Genomic DNA, 13058 nt, shown 5'->3' with positions numbered 1-13058 from the left:
CCAGCCCTTCATCTACCACTCACTTATGGGTCATTCCACGCCAACTCATCAAGGGCCTGGTAGATCACACTACTGATTTCCATGAAAAAAATCAAGCAAGAACTTCAATTTAATTCATAGAACCAAGCAAAAATTAAAAACAAAAAGTGTGCAGTGTGTACAATGTACGTTGTACATTCAGATCCACAGTACAGTTCTGGAGCCTGTCAGAATTTTGCCGGAGCCTGTCAGTGCTCTGTATGCAAAGAGAGGGAAAACTAAAAACAACATGACGATGATGAGACAAAAAGAAGTTAACACCACCACACACTGGATGTGTTTGGTTGTGTCACACAGCATCCAAAAAATTAAAACCTTTGAATTTAAGGAAGGTATGCTCAGTGGCACCAGCACTTGCGTCAGCAGTGGTGCTCAGCAACTCCAGCAGCCAGTCTTCTAGGTAAACAGCTAATGGTAAGTCTCCTCAGCTAACGTTATCAGCCTTTTTCAGCTCATATCTTTCAGCTCAAGAACAGTGAGTTTGTGAAGACGTAGTAATGCCAAGCATGATAAGTGATGCTGAATGCTTTATTTCATTTAATTTTTATGAGTAGAGTATAAAAAAAGGAACTTGAACATTTATCAGTTTTCCGTGCCAGTGTTCTATACCACTGCTCTGCTACATGACTCGTGGCACATCCAGTGTGCGGTAGCCTATACAGTGTCCCCTCCTGCATTTCAGCTCCAAATTGATCCCCTATCTAGCTTTTTCTCTGCTTAAAATAGAGAAGGAAAAGGACTATCTATATCTATAGGCAAAATCAAGAGTTGTTTAAAGGGTTATGTTTTTATTTTTTTCTTAAATATATAGATACCAAAACCATACCAATACCATGGCCCAAAAACTGTGATACATACTGAACTATGGGCCCACTGTACATTTCCACCTTAGAAAATTCCAACTGTTAAAAGCAAGCCAAAATCAAATTACAAAAAACATCAGCTTTGTATTTGTCTCTGTGGTAAAGACCTATGTTTACTCAAAGGGGAGTCATTTCATTAATTTAAATGAAGTTTGCACCATGCTGATGTTTAGGCTATTTATATTAAATGTCACTTTGCTGCTATTATGGTTAACAAGTGTGCAACCTCTTGTGGTTTGCAATAATATGATAAATAGGAAATTGGATAGAGGAGGATAATAATGTTGATGATGATAAAGTTGAGTTGTGAATGCATCGTTGTGTAAAGTCAATTGAACATTCCCTCACTACATTTAACTAGTTTGGCCATGATCAGGCCACAGTGCCAGTTCTCTTCATTTCTCTGCTGGTATGAGGACTACTTCATATATTCTTATACTTAAAAGCTGAAAATTTAAAACTGGATATGTATTGCAGTCTGTATGCACATTGTTTATATGTCTTTTATGTTTTCTACCATAACATCATAATGGCTTGCCTTGTAATTGTTTGTGTCTCAGATTAAGGGTGCCTTGTGTCTGGTTTTACGAGTTGTGCTCTGAACCTCCAGCATTCTGTCATGTTTCTGTTCTTTTCTTAATAGATCAAGCCCTGGATAAGTGTTCTGTTGGGATGATGCAGTACAGCAGTGTTTATTTGTGTTCAACAGAACATGCACATGTATGATTCCATGGTTTGTCTATTACAACTTTGTTTTGCAGTGACAAGTTGAACAAATGGAGTAATGATTCACATTATGTTTTAGATGTATTTCTTTCTGCAATTTCTTAATAATATCTTAATTGTATCCAGAAATAGAACTGATATGTATTTATTTTTCTGTGCTGATAGCAGTGTGCATTTAAAATTGGAAGCTTCCAAAAAAGTCCATAGTGTGAGGCACGTGTGATGTAGTGGCATTTCAGAGCGTTGATGGTTCTCGTCAAGTTATCAGGAGATGTCTCCACTGCACTGAATGCAAAGCCAACATTAGCTCTTGACCAGAGAGGCTTTTCAGCACACTTCATGTGCCTGTATGTTGTGCTGTGCAGACAGATACTGTGTGCAATGTCTGAATGTCTGATTATGACTGATAAGCAGTCCCTTACTCTGGTAACATTAACTTGGCTTTAATCTCATAGTTCAAGCTAACTACTCAAAAATACAAATATCCATATATTTTCTACAGCTTGCTTACTTTTTTGTAAGTTTAATCACTATCGTCAAATCGTCAAAAAATAACACATACAAACACATTTGAATTGAAACACACTTGACTCCACTGCTATGCCACTTCCACTGCTATGCCAATGACACAAAGTTGTATATAGCAAGCAAACCAGATGATAAATTTCAACTTAGCAAGATTGAGGACTTTATAAAAGACATAAAAGACTGGATGTCGAGTAACTTTCTCCTACTTAACTCAGAAAAACAGAGGTTCTGCTTCTTGTCCAAAAGCTGCTAAAAACAAACTATCTACACTTAACACTTAATAGTTTCTCAGTTGCGTCAGGTTCATCTGTAAAAAATCCCAGTGTCACGATAGATCCTGATCTGTCCTTCAACGCACATGTATCAAATATTACTAGAATAGCCTTCCTCCATTTCCGCGATATTGCTAAACTAAGAAATGAATTGTCTCTACAGGATGCAGAAAAGCTAGTTCATGCATTTATTACCTCAAGGCTAGATTACTTTAATGCCCTGCTGTCTGGATTTTCCACCAAAAGCCTTAACAAGCTTCAGCTAGTCCAGAAAGCAGCAGCCAGAGTCCTCACAAAAACCAGAAAGTTTGACCGTATCAGCCCAGTTTTATCAAACCTATACTGGTTGCCAGTTAAATTTTGCATCGATTACAAAATTCTTTTACTGACATATAAAGCTCTAAACGGACTCGCCCCTCAGTACCTGAGTGAACTTCTCTCATGCTATGAACCATCATGCCTACTTAGATCACAAGGTGCTGGCGTACTATTAGTACCTAGAATTAATAAAGTTACATCAGGGGGGAGAGCCTTCTCATACAAAGCCCCCCAGCTTTGGAATAATCTTCCAGCCAGTGTTCAGGACTCAGACACAGCCTCAGTCTTTAAGTCTAGGCTAAAAACATACTTGTTTAGTCAAGCCTTTGGTAATTAGTTTTTCCTGTTAGATAAAAGGTGCAGATCTGGGGGTTCATGGACATAGAGTATTATGGTAAACTGGGAGTGTTGGTGCTGTTGTCCCGCTACTCTTATGCGTTCACTCAAGTTTGCTGACGGTGGAGCAGAGGGGTGCTGACATCTCAGGGAGCCCTCATGTCTCTTTTACCTTTCTGGTTTCTCCTTTTTAGTTAGGCTGTAATAACTAGACCTGCCGGAGTCTGCTGCACTCTGTTAACCCTGTCACTCTTCAAGAACTATCTCTGTGTGTTTTCTTTTTCTTTGCCGAGTTGAACAACTCCCCATCCTGTGCGGTCTGATGCTGTTGCTTCTTCTGCCTTAATCAGGTGCCCACTGCTTGCCAGCCTTCTGGACTGTTTCAGCCTTCTGGACCGTTTTGAACACTTTGGAGCATCACGCTGTACAACACTGTGCAAACCTCACCTGCATGAACTGACCCTGATGCTACTGCTGCTGATGCAAAAACTATTTAAGTAACCATTGCTCCACCTATTTTCCCCGTTTCGTATTCTTATATTTTATAGTAATGCTATTTCCTATCCAGTGTCGACCAGAGGAGGATGGGTTCCCCTTTTGAGTCTTGGTTCCTCTCAAGGTTTCTTCCTCTTGCTCTTAAGGAGTTCTTACTTGCCATTGTCGCCATTGGCTTGCTCATGGGGCCTTGGACCCGGATTTTTCTGTAAAGATGCTTTGTGACAACACCTGTTGTAAAAAGCGCTATATAAATAAACTTTGACTTGACTTGACTTGATACCTGAGACTACAAAATCCAAAGAAAGTGCATGTACATTCCTCCATTTAGCATAGGTGCAGGACACAAAAGAGATTACTGAAGAATGTGATTATTATTTTAGGATTACTGAAGAGGATGAATGTCCTTCATTTATTATAGCAATGTTTCTACCACTTTTTTTGCCTGACAAAGTCCATAGTGGTCGAAACTGTAATAAATGAGGGAGCTTTCTTAACACAGTGTGCAGACATTCATCTTTATTCTTCACACAGTTTCACTGCTCACTTGAATGTTAGCTTACATTAGCTAATAATGCTGTTTACTTTAATTTTTTAAAGCTTTGAAAACTGAACAGAGATGACAAATGGACCAAGCATGTTCTTAATGTGCACTCGTATCATCTCTGTTTCTCTCTTCCCCTATTTCTGTTGCCTCTGACACAGTTGCACTATTTGCACATATTCTCTCAGCACATTAGTTACCTGAAATTCAGCATTTTTGGAGCAGGGCACTGCTTTACTTTGATTGATTGGCTGTCAGAATAAAATCTTTTACCAGACTCTGTGTTTTTTATATAATTATTAATGGCTTTCTCTGTTTCTTTTTCCTGCACTGCTTATACACAGCCTTCATTTGTGGTCAATATTGATTTCACAATTTGTGCAGCCTTATTATATAGTCATGTGCAAACGTTTGGATACTCCTAGTTAAATTACATGTTTTGTTGAGACATGAAAATAACACATCCTCTTCAAGGAACAAACCTAAATATGACATTTTTCTGCAAATGTTAGTGCACAATTTCTGTTTATTTGCTGAGAAAAAAACTTGTGCACAGATCAAATTTTGTTTTGTTTTGTTTCAGTATGTTTAATTCAGCAAATAAACAGTAACTGTGCATTAAAAAGTGCAGAAGTATGTTCTCTGTAGAGAATGTGAACTTATTTTGACAAAACAATTAGACAACAATTTGACCAGGGGAACCCAAATGTTTGCAAACAACTGTATGTGTAATTTGAGACCATTATACACTATATGGACAAAAGCATTGAGACACCCCATCTAATTATTGAGTTCAAGTGTTTCAGCCACACCTATTGCTGACAGGTGGATAAAATTAAGATCATAGCTTTGCAATCTCAGTAGACACTGGCAGTAGAATGGGTCATACTGATGAGCTCAGAGGTGTGAAGTATGCTGCCACTGGACTCTGGAGCAGTGGAAAGATATTCTGTGGAGTGACCAATCACGCTTCTCTTTCTGGCAGCCTGATGGACGAGTCTGGGTTTGATAAATGTCAGGAGAATGTTACCTCCATGACTGCATTGTGCCAACTGTAAAGTTTGGTAGAGAAGGGATAATGCAATGGGGTTATTTTTCAGGGGCCCTTTGTTCCAGTGAAGGGAATCTTAATGTCTTGGTATGCTGAAGCATTTTGGACAATTATATGCTTCCAACTTTGTGGGAACAGTTTGGGGAAGGCCCTTTTCTGTTCCAGCTTGACTGTGCCCCAGTGCACAAAGCAAGGTCTATAAAAGCATGATTGGGTGTGTTTGGGGTGAAAGAACTTGACTCAACTGAATCTCATTCTTTACAAACATAGACTTGTCCCAGTGGTCACAGCTTATATTCCTAAACAAAGAATAACTGGGTAACAGGGCAAAGCTCCATCCCCACAGTGAAACACATTGGTGAAACATGCTATGCACTGTAAAAGATTTAACTGAAAAACTATGTTGGCCTATGTAACATGAATATTTTAACTGAATAAACTAAATTTTGGGTTAATATGTGAATTTTACTTCAGGTTAGTTTTAGTGTAGTCCAACATAATTTACCGCTTCCACAGTCAAAAACTTGAATATTGTAGTTAAAATACCAAAGCCCAAGCTGAATAGAAGCCCACCATTTTGGGAATACTGAGATAATGCTGCCCTTGCATTTTATCCCTGTTTTTAAATACTTTTAAATACACTGTGGGAAATGTTACTTGGGAAAAGGTAAGAATGTCCTATCTAGTGGTCAGAAATTGGCATTGAAAACATTAGGAAAAAATGAGATTGAAAAATAATGTGAACTTTTGGCTGAACTAAGAAGTTTGATATAGCTGAACCCCAGCACCCTCAGCTTGAATTAACTTGAACAAAATAAGTTGACCTTACTTTTAATTTTTTACAATATGAACAAAGCAAAATACTGGGTATTATTACAAGAAAATACAGATGAATGAAAACATAAAGCATCTTAGTAAGGTGCTGGGCCACTACGAGCCACCAGAACAGCTTCAGTGTGCTTTGGCATCAGAATCACTTTATTTCGCCAAGTATATTACACATACAAGGAATTTGTCTTGGTGAGTGCACACATGTATGACACGTAACATACTGAACAGACCACACAAACACACAGAATGTTAAATTGAGGGACAAATAAAATAAAAATACAATAAATAAAATAAAGAATAACAAAGAGCCATGTAAAAGGAGTTAAAAGATGCATGACTATCTGTACATGTGCAGATATCAGTATCTGTACATATGCAAGTCTGAGTAGACATTTTATAATGACTATTATACACCAATCAGGCATAACATAACACAGCAGCACTGCTGTGTCTGGTCCACTCAGACCAGCGCAACACACACTAACATACCACCACCACATCAGTCTTACTGCAGTGCTGAGAATGATCCACCACCCAAATAGTACCTGCTCTGTGAGGGTCCATGGGGGTCCTGACCACTGAAGAACAGGGTAAAAGGGGCCTAACAAAGTATGCAGAGAAACAGATGGACTACAGTCTGTAATTGTAGAACTACAAAGTGCACCTATATAGTAAGTGGAGCTGATAAAATGGACAATGAGCATAGAAACAAGGAGGTGGTTATAAAGTTGTGTCTGATCGGTGTACACAGAATAAATATACAGTAAAAATTAACATCTACACTGTTGTTCAAGTAGGCATTATGTTACAGAGGAGTTATACTGTAATTCAGTAAGGAGGTTCGTTAAGTTCAGTTTAAGTTTAAAGTGTGAGATATTCACTGTGGTTAATGAGCGCTACAGCCCTGAGGGAAAAAGTTAGCATGTCTGCTTGTGCTGGTTTTGATGGCCCTGAAATCTTCTCTCACAGGGATGTGCCTGGAAGAGATAATCTTTAGGATGAGGTCAGTCGGCTGTAATTCTACCAGTGAGCTTTATCACCTTGCTGTTGTAGATGTCCTGAACCATTGGCAGACTACATCCAATATTCCTCTCAGCTGTCCTGATTATGCACTGGAGTGTAGATCATTCTTTTAAGGTAGAGGAGCCAAACCAGAGGGTTATGGATATATATATAATTATATATTCAGAACCATCAGCCAACTGTGTTTGCACACTGTGGAATTAGACCTCTGCATTTAACCCATCCGTGCAGTGAAACACCCACATACATGCACATTAGTGAACACACACACTAGGGGGCAGTGAGCACATTTGCCCAGAGCAGTGGGCAGCCCTATCCATGGCGCCCAGGGAGCAACTGGGGGTTAGGTGCCTTGCTTAAGGGCACTTCAGTCATGGACTGTTAGCTGAGGGGATCGAACTGGCAACCTTCTTGTCATATGGCTGTTTCCTAACCTCCAGCCCACGACTGCCCCCATGATGGATGATGTGAGGATGGACTCGGTGACTGATCGTTGTATAATACTGGATTATCTGGCTCTGCAGCAGGTTGAATTTCTTCATCTGTCTCAGGAAGAACATTCTCTGCTGTGCTCTCTTGGCCATGGAGACCATATTTTTCCCCTACTTCAGGTCCCTGGATATTGTAGTGCCTAAGAACTTGAGTGACTCCACAGTGGAAACCACAGAAGCATTGATGTTAAAGGGAGTAGGGAGGGGGGTTGTGCCTAAAGTCCTCCACCATCTCCACAGTCTTTTGCATGTTCAGCAACAGTTGGTTGCTACTGCGCCAGGAAACCAGCTGCTTGACTTCCTTTTTGTAGGCAGACTTATCATCGTTGGCTATGAGGCCCACCATGGTTGTGTTTTCTGCAAACTTCAGGGTCTTTACAGCTGGTTCCTTAGAGACACAGTCATTGGTGTAGACACTGGGTAAGAGCACACAACCTTGTGATACCTTGTGGTATTTAGGATCCAAAGGTCTGGCACACCTGCAGTCTCCTGTTTATCAGGAAATCTGTGATTCACTGGCAGATGGGATCTGGCAAAGATAGCTGGGATAGTCTGACCTCCAGCAGCTCTGGCACTATGGTGTTGAATGCCGAGCTAAAGTCCACAAACAGAAACATACATTTTATAAGTCTGTGGAACTGGGCTGGACCAAAGGAACACCAAAAGACTTGATTTTGTTTTGATGATGGTGCTATAAAGCACTGTTTAACATGGTGGTCCAAAATATCTCATATGTGTTCACTTGGGCTGATATCTGGTGACTGCAAAGGCCATAGCATATGATTTACATAATTTTCAAACACATCAAACCTTTTAGTGACTCCTTTTGCCCTGTGAATAGGAGTACTGTAATCCTGGAGAAGACTCTCATCAGCATAGAAATGTTTATTCATTCCAGCAAAATTCCCACCACAGCATGATTCTGCTGGAGTCTCTCGCTGTAGGGGTCAAGCATTCAGGCCTGTACCGTTTTCTTGGTGTGCCCTACACATACACTTGCCTATTCAGGGAGAGTATGGCGAAGGATGGCTCATGTGACCATATCACTTTTTCCCCCACATCAGTGTTATGGTTTTTGCACCATGGAACTCTCAAGTGTGCACACTGTTCTTTCATTACACAGTCTGATCACATCCTGCATTCTCAGTCACCTGAGGAACAGCTGCTCTTCTGTTTTTCTTTACATATCATGCAAATGCATAAGCATCACGGTCACAGAATGTCACTTTAGTCACTTCCAGCGTTCAGCAGTCTTTGTGACTAAGGCTTCGGTCTACTAAGGTCGAGCGGTTCTGCTCTCCAGATCTAGAATTCGCTCTTCTGCGTTCAGCGTTATCCTCATCTGGGCTGTTTACATACCACTGCAAGCTGATGCTAAGCTAGCGCTAGCCAGGCTAGCTAATGCTATCAGCGCGCAGCAGTCCCGGCATCCCGAGGCAGCGCTCATCATCGCGGGTGATTTCAATCAGACTGATCTGAGAACAGTCTGCCCCAGGCTCCATCAGCACGTCTCCTGCTCAACACGAGGTGAAAACACTTTGGACCATGTTTACTCAAATGTTCAGAGTGGATACCAATCCATTCCTCTGCCTTCGTTTGGAAAAAGTGATCACATTTCACTTTTCCTGAAACCAACCTATCAGCAGCTTCTGAAACGGGTTAAATCCAGCGTGAGAACTGTCCATATATGGCCAGAAGGAGCGGAGTCAGCTCTGCAGGACTGCTTTGAGTGTACTGACTGGGATGTGTTTAAAGCAGCAGCCACCAGGGACTCTCTTGTTGATGTTAATGAATATGCATCATCTGTCACAGGGTTCATCAAGAAGTGTCTGGATGATGTGACTGAAACAAAGCAAATTCGCACACTTCCAAACCAAAAGCCATGGATGAACAGTGACGTCCGAGGTCTGCTGAAAGCTTGAGATGCAGCTTTTAAATCTGGCAACAGTGAAGAACTCAAAGTTGCCAGACACAACCTGAAGGCTGGCATCAGAGCTGCTAAACGCACCTACAGCACACAAATTGCAGCCTACTTCAACGTCAACTCGGACCCCAGGCGAATGTGGCAAGGAATCCAAGCTGTTACTGACTACAAGAGTCAAACTAACAGCTCTCCATGCACAGACGCATCCCTTCCCGCTGAACTCAACACCTTTTTTGCCCGCTTTGAGGACACTGCTCTAGAGCATCCAACCACCAGTGCCCTGCCCTCCACCACCACAGATGAGCCACTAACCCTGGCTACAGAAGAGGTGTGGAGAGCACTGTCGCGGGTTCCTACCCGGAAGGCAGCTGGTCCAGACGGTATCCCAGGCAGAGTAATAAAAGTGTGTGCCAACCAACTCACGACACCCTTCACAGACATTTATAATGTCCCACTGGCGCAGTCCATCGCCCCTGCCTGCTTTAGAACAACAACCATTGTCCCCATTCCAAAGAAAACCAACATCTCCTGCCTGAATGACTACTGTCCCATCGCTCTCACACCCATAGTGATGAAGTGTTTTGAGAGGCTGATCCTCCATCACATAAAGAACAGCCTCCCGAGCACCCTGGACCCACACCAGTTTGCATACCGGGCAAACAGATCTACGGACGATGCTGTCGCCTTGGCAATGCACACCGCACTCAACCATCTGGAGGGAACAAACACATACGTCAGAATGCTGTTTGTTGACTTCAGCTCCGCTTTCAACACCATCATCCCATCCAGACTGGTCTCCAAGCTCAACATCCTTGGAATAACTAACTCCCTCTGCAACTGGATCATGGACTTCCTCACTGGCAGACCACAGTCTGTCAGAATGGGTGACCACACCTCCCCCACCCTCACACTCAGCACCGGATGCCCACAAGGCTGCGTACTCTCACCACTGCTCTTCACCCTGTACACCCAAGACTGCTCTGCCAAGCACAGCACCAACACCATCATCAAGTTTGTGGACGACACTACAGTCATCGGCAACATCACCAACGATGATGAGGGAGCATACAGGGAAGAAGTGAAGCTCCTCGCTGAATGGTGCACTGCCAACAACCTCTCCCTCAATGTCAGCAAAACCAAGGAGCTGATTGTTGACTTCAGGCGGGGGAGCAGAGTGCATGCACCGCTGAGCATTGAGGGCACGACGGTGGAGAGAGTGAGCAGCTTCAAGTTCCTCGGGGTCCACATTTCTGAGGATCTCACCTGGTCACTGAACACATCCCACATCATCAGGAAAGCACAGCAACGGCTCCACTTCCTCCGACGGCTGAAGAGAGTCAACCTGCCACAACAGCTTCTCTGCAACTTCTACAGATCCACTGTGGAGAGCATTCTGAGAGAGTGGTGAAAACTGCCCAGAGCGCATCACCGCGGCTGCCCTCCCACCCATGCAGGACCTTTACAGCAAGAGATGTCTGAGGAAGGCCCTCTGCATCTCCTCCGACCCCACACACCCCAGCCATCCGCTGTTCCAGCCTCTGCCATCTGGAAGGAGGTACAGGAACATCAGAGCCAGAACCACCAGACTCAGAAACAGCTTTTTCCCCCGTGCTGTTAAACTGGTGTCACCAGCTACACTACCCTCAACCTGAACTCATACAGACTGACCTCTGTTCACACTACTTCACACCAACCTCAACCTGATTAACAGACTGACCTCTGTCCTCCCCCTACTATCCCTCAGATCGCCATCAACTCAGAGACTGTATGCACCATGCACTTTAACCCATAGTTTGTTGCTCCCTGGCCTCTACATACCCTATTGCACCTACTGTTATATTAACAGTGTTAAAGTACCAGCACACCTACTGCAGTGTATATACTTGTATTTATTTTCTGTATTTATTGTTCTATGTCCCTGCACTATGTCCTGTCTTGCACTATGTCCTGTCTTGCACTATGTTGTCTGTAATTGCACTGGAGATCTAGCCTAAAAGTGTTTCGTTGTACTGTACAACCCTGTTTCAGTATAATGACAATAAAGTTGAATTGAATTGAATTGAATTGTGCTGTTCTTGCCCCAATAATAAATCTTGTTGGCAGACTTGAAAACAGGGTTGAAAAAGTTTAACCAGGGCAGTGATACGAAGCATGAGATAATACACCTACACAACTACACCATGGGCCATTCACAGCCTAACCCTCTTCCACACAGCCATTAACACCTGTGACCATCAGCAACCACTGTCTGCAGTGGACTCCTCTCACCCACCCCCCACAACTGGAATGTCCAGTGATAATACATTCACTGCTAATCAGGTGAAGAAGGAACTGAAAAAATTCAAGCAGAGCAAAGCTGCAGGACCTGATGGCATTGAACCCAGGGCACTGAAACTGTGTGCACAGCAGCTGTGTGGAATTTCTTCAATCTGAGCTTCAGCCTGAAGAGAGTCCCAGTTATATGGAAAACATCTTATGTGGTTCCCGTCCCCAAGAAAAGGCAACCGATATCACTGAATGATTATCGACTGGTTGCACTGACCTCCCACTTAATGAAGACACCTGAAAGGCTCATCCTAGCTCATCTGAGACCTCTGGTCAGAACAGCTCTCAACCCTCTACAGTTTGCATATCAGGATGGCATTGGAGTGAATGATGTGGTTATCTACCTGCTGGACAGAATGTAATCTCACCTGGACACATCAGGCAGCATTAATTGGTGGTAGACTCATAACTCTGGAACCATTTGAGATTTCATGTGTAAAAAGTAGGAAAAATGATGGTTAATCCATGATCCAGAGTATTGAAAGACATAAAGCTTAGCTGTTCTTTAAAATAGGAAATCTACCATTAGTCCTTACTATGGTGATCTGCAATCGATTGGCTATGCCTTGATCCACACTTTAGGGGGCGATCAAGGCCTTTTCTTTATTCAAGATAAAGCCGTCTATAAGGAAACTGCACTTATGTTTTATCCGTGGTCTCTTACTCCCTCTATTTAGGTAGGAATCCAATAAAATACAATACCCACAACGTGTTTGAGTTCACCGGAAAAAGGGCACGTTCTTCGGCCACGGTCACATTTTTGGTTCGTGTACTCAGATTCTTTTAACTGTTCTCTGATACTGCAGCCTCAGTCTCCTTTGGCTGCATTTGGCCGTTCCGTTCGAAACCTCTTCGAACACGGAACGGTTGCGATGAGTCTCTTCTAATTTTCTGGTACAGAAACATCAGCCTAAATGTTTATGAGTCTCAGCAGCACGAAATTAAGGTGAATGTAGAGTTGGATTGACGTAGAAGTCACATCAATTCCGATTTGGCTGTTCAGATGGAGTCGCATTGCCGCAGATCGACGTATCGGATTTCAGTACCACATATGAAAGCGTATCAAGTCGGAATTGAAAATGTCAGATTCAATGCATTTTTTTGCTGTTCACACTGCCACACAAATGACATATCTGTGTCACAAATGAGGAAAAAGATCGGATTTGGGCCACTTTTACCTGCTGTGTAAACGTAGCCTTAGTGAATACTGGAACCCCAGATGAGCTACTGTTGGAACGATTAAATGTTGCCTGTGCAACAGAGGCAGAGAGAAGGAATAAAAAGAAAACTCA

The sequence above is a fragment of the Colossoma macropomum genome, unplaced genomic scaffold, assembly GCF_904425465.1.
Source record: "Colossoma macropomum unplaced genomic scaffold, Colossoma_macropomum, whole genome shotgun sequence".
NCBI classification, from domain to species: Eukaryota; Metazoa; Chordata; class Actinopteri; order Characiformes; family Serrasalmidae; genus Colossoma; species Colossoma macropomum.
The sequence above is the reverse complement of the archived record's forward strand: the minus strand, read 5'-3'. Positions refer to the sequence as shown.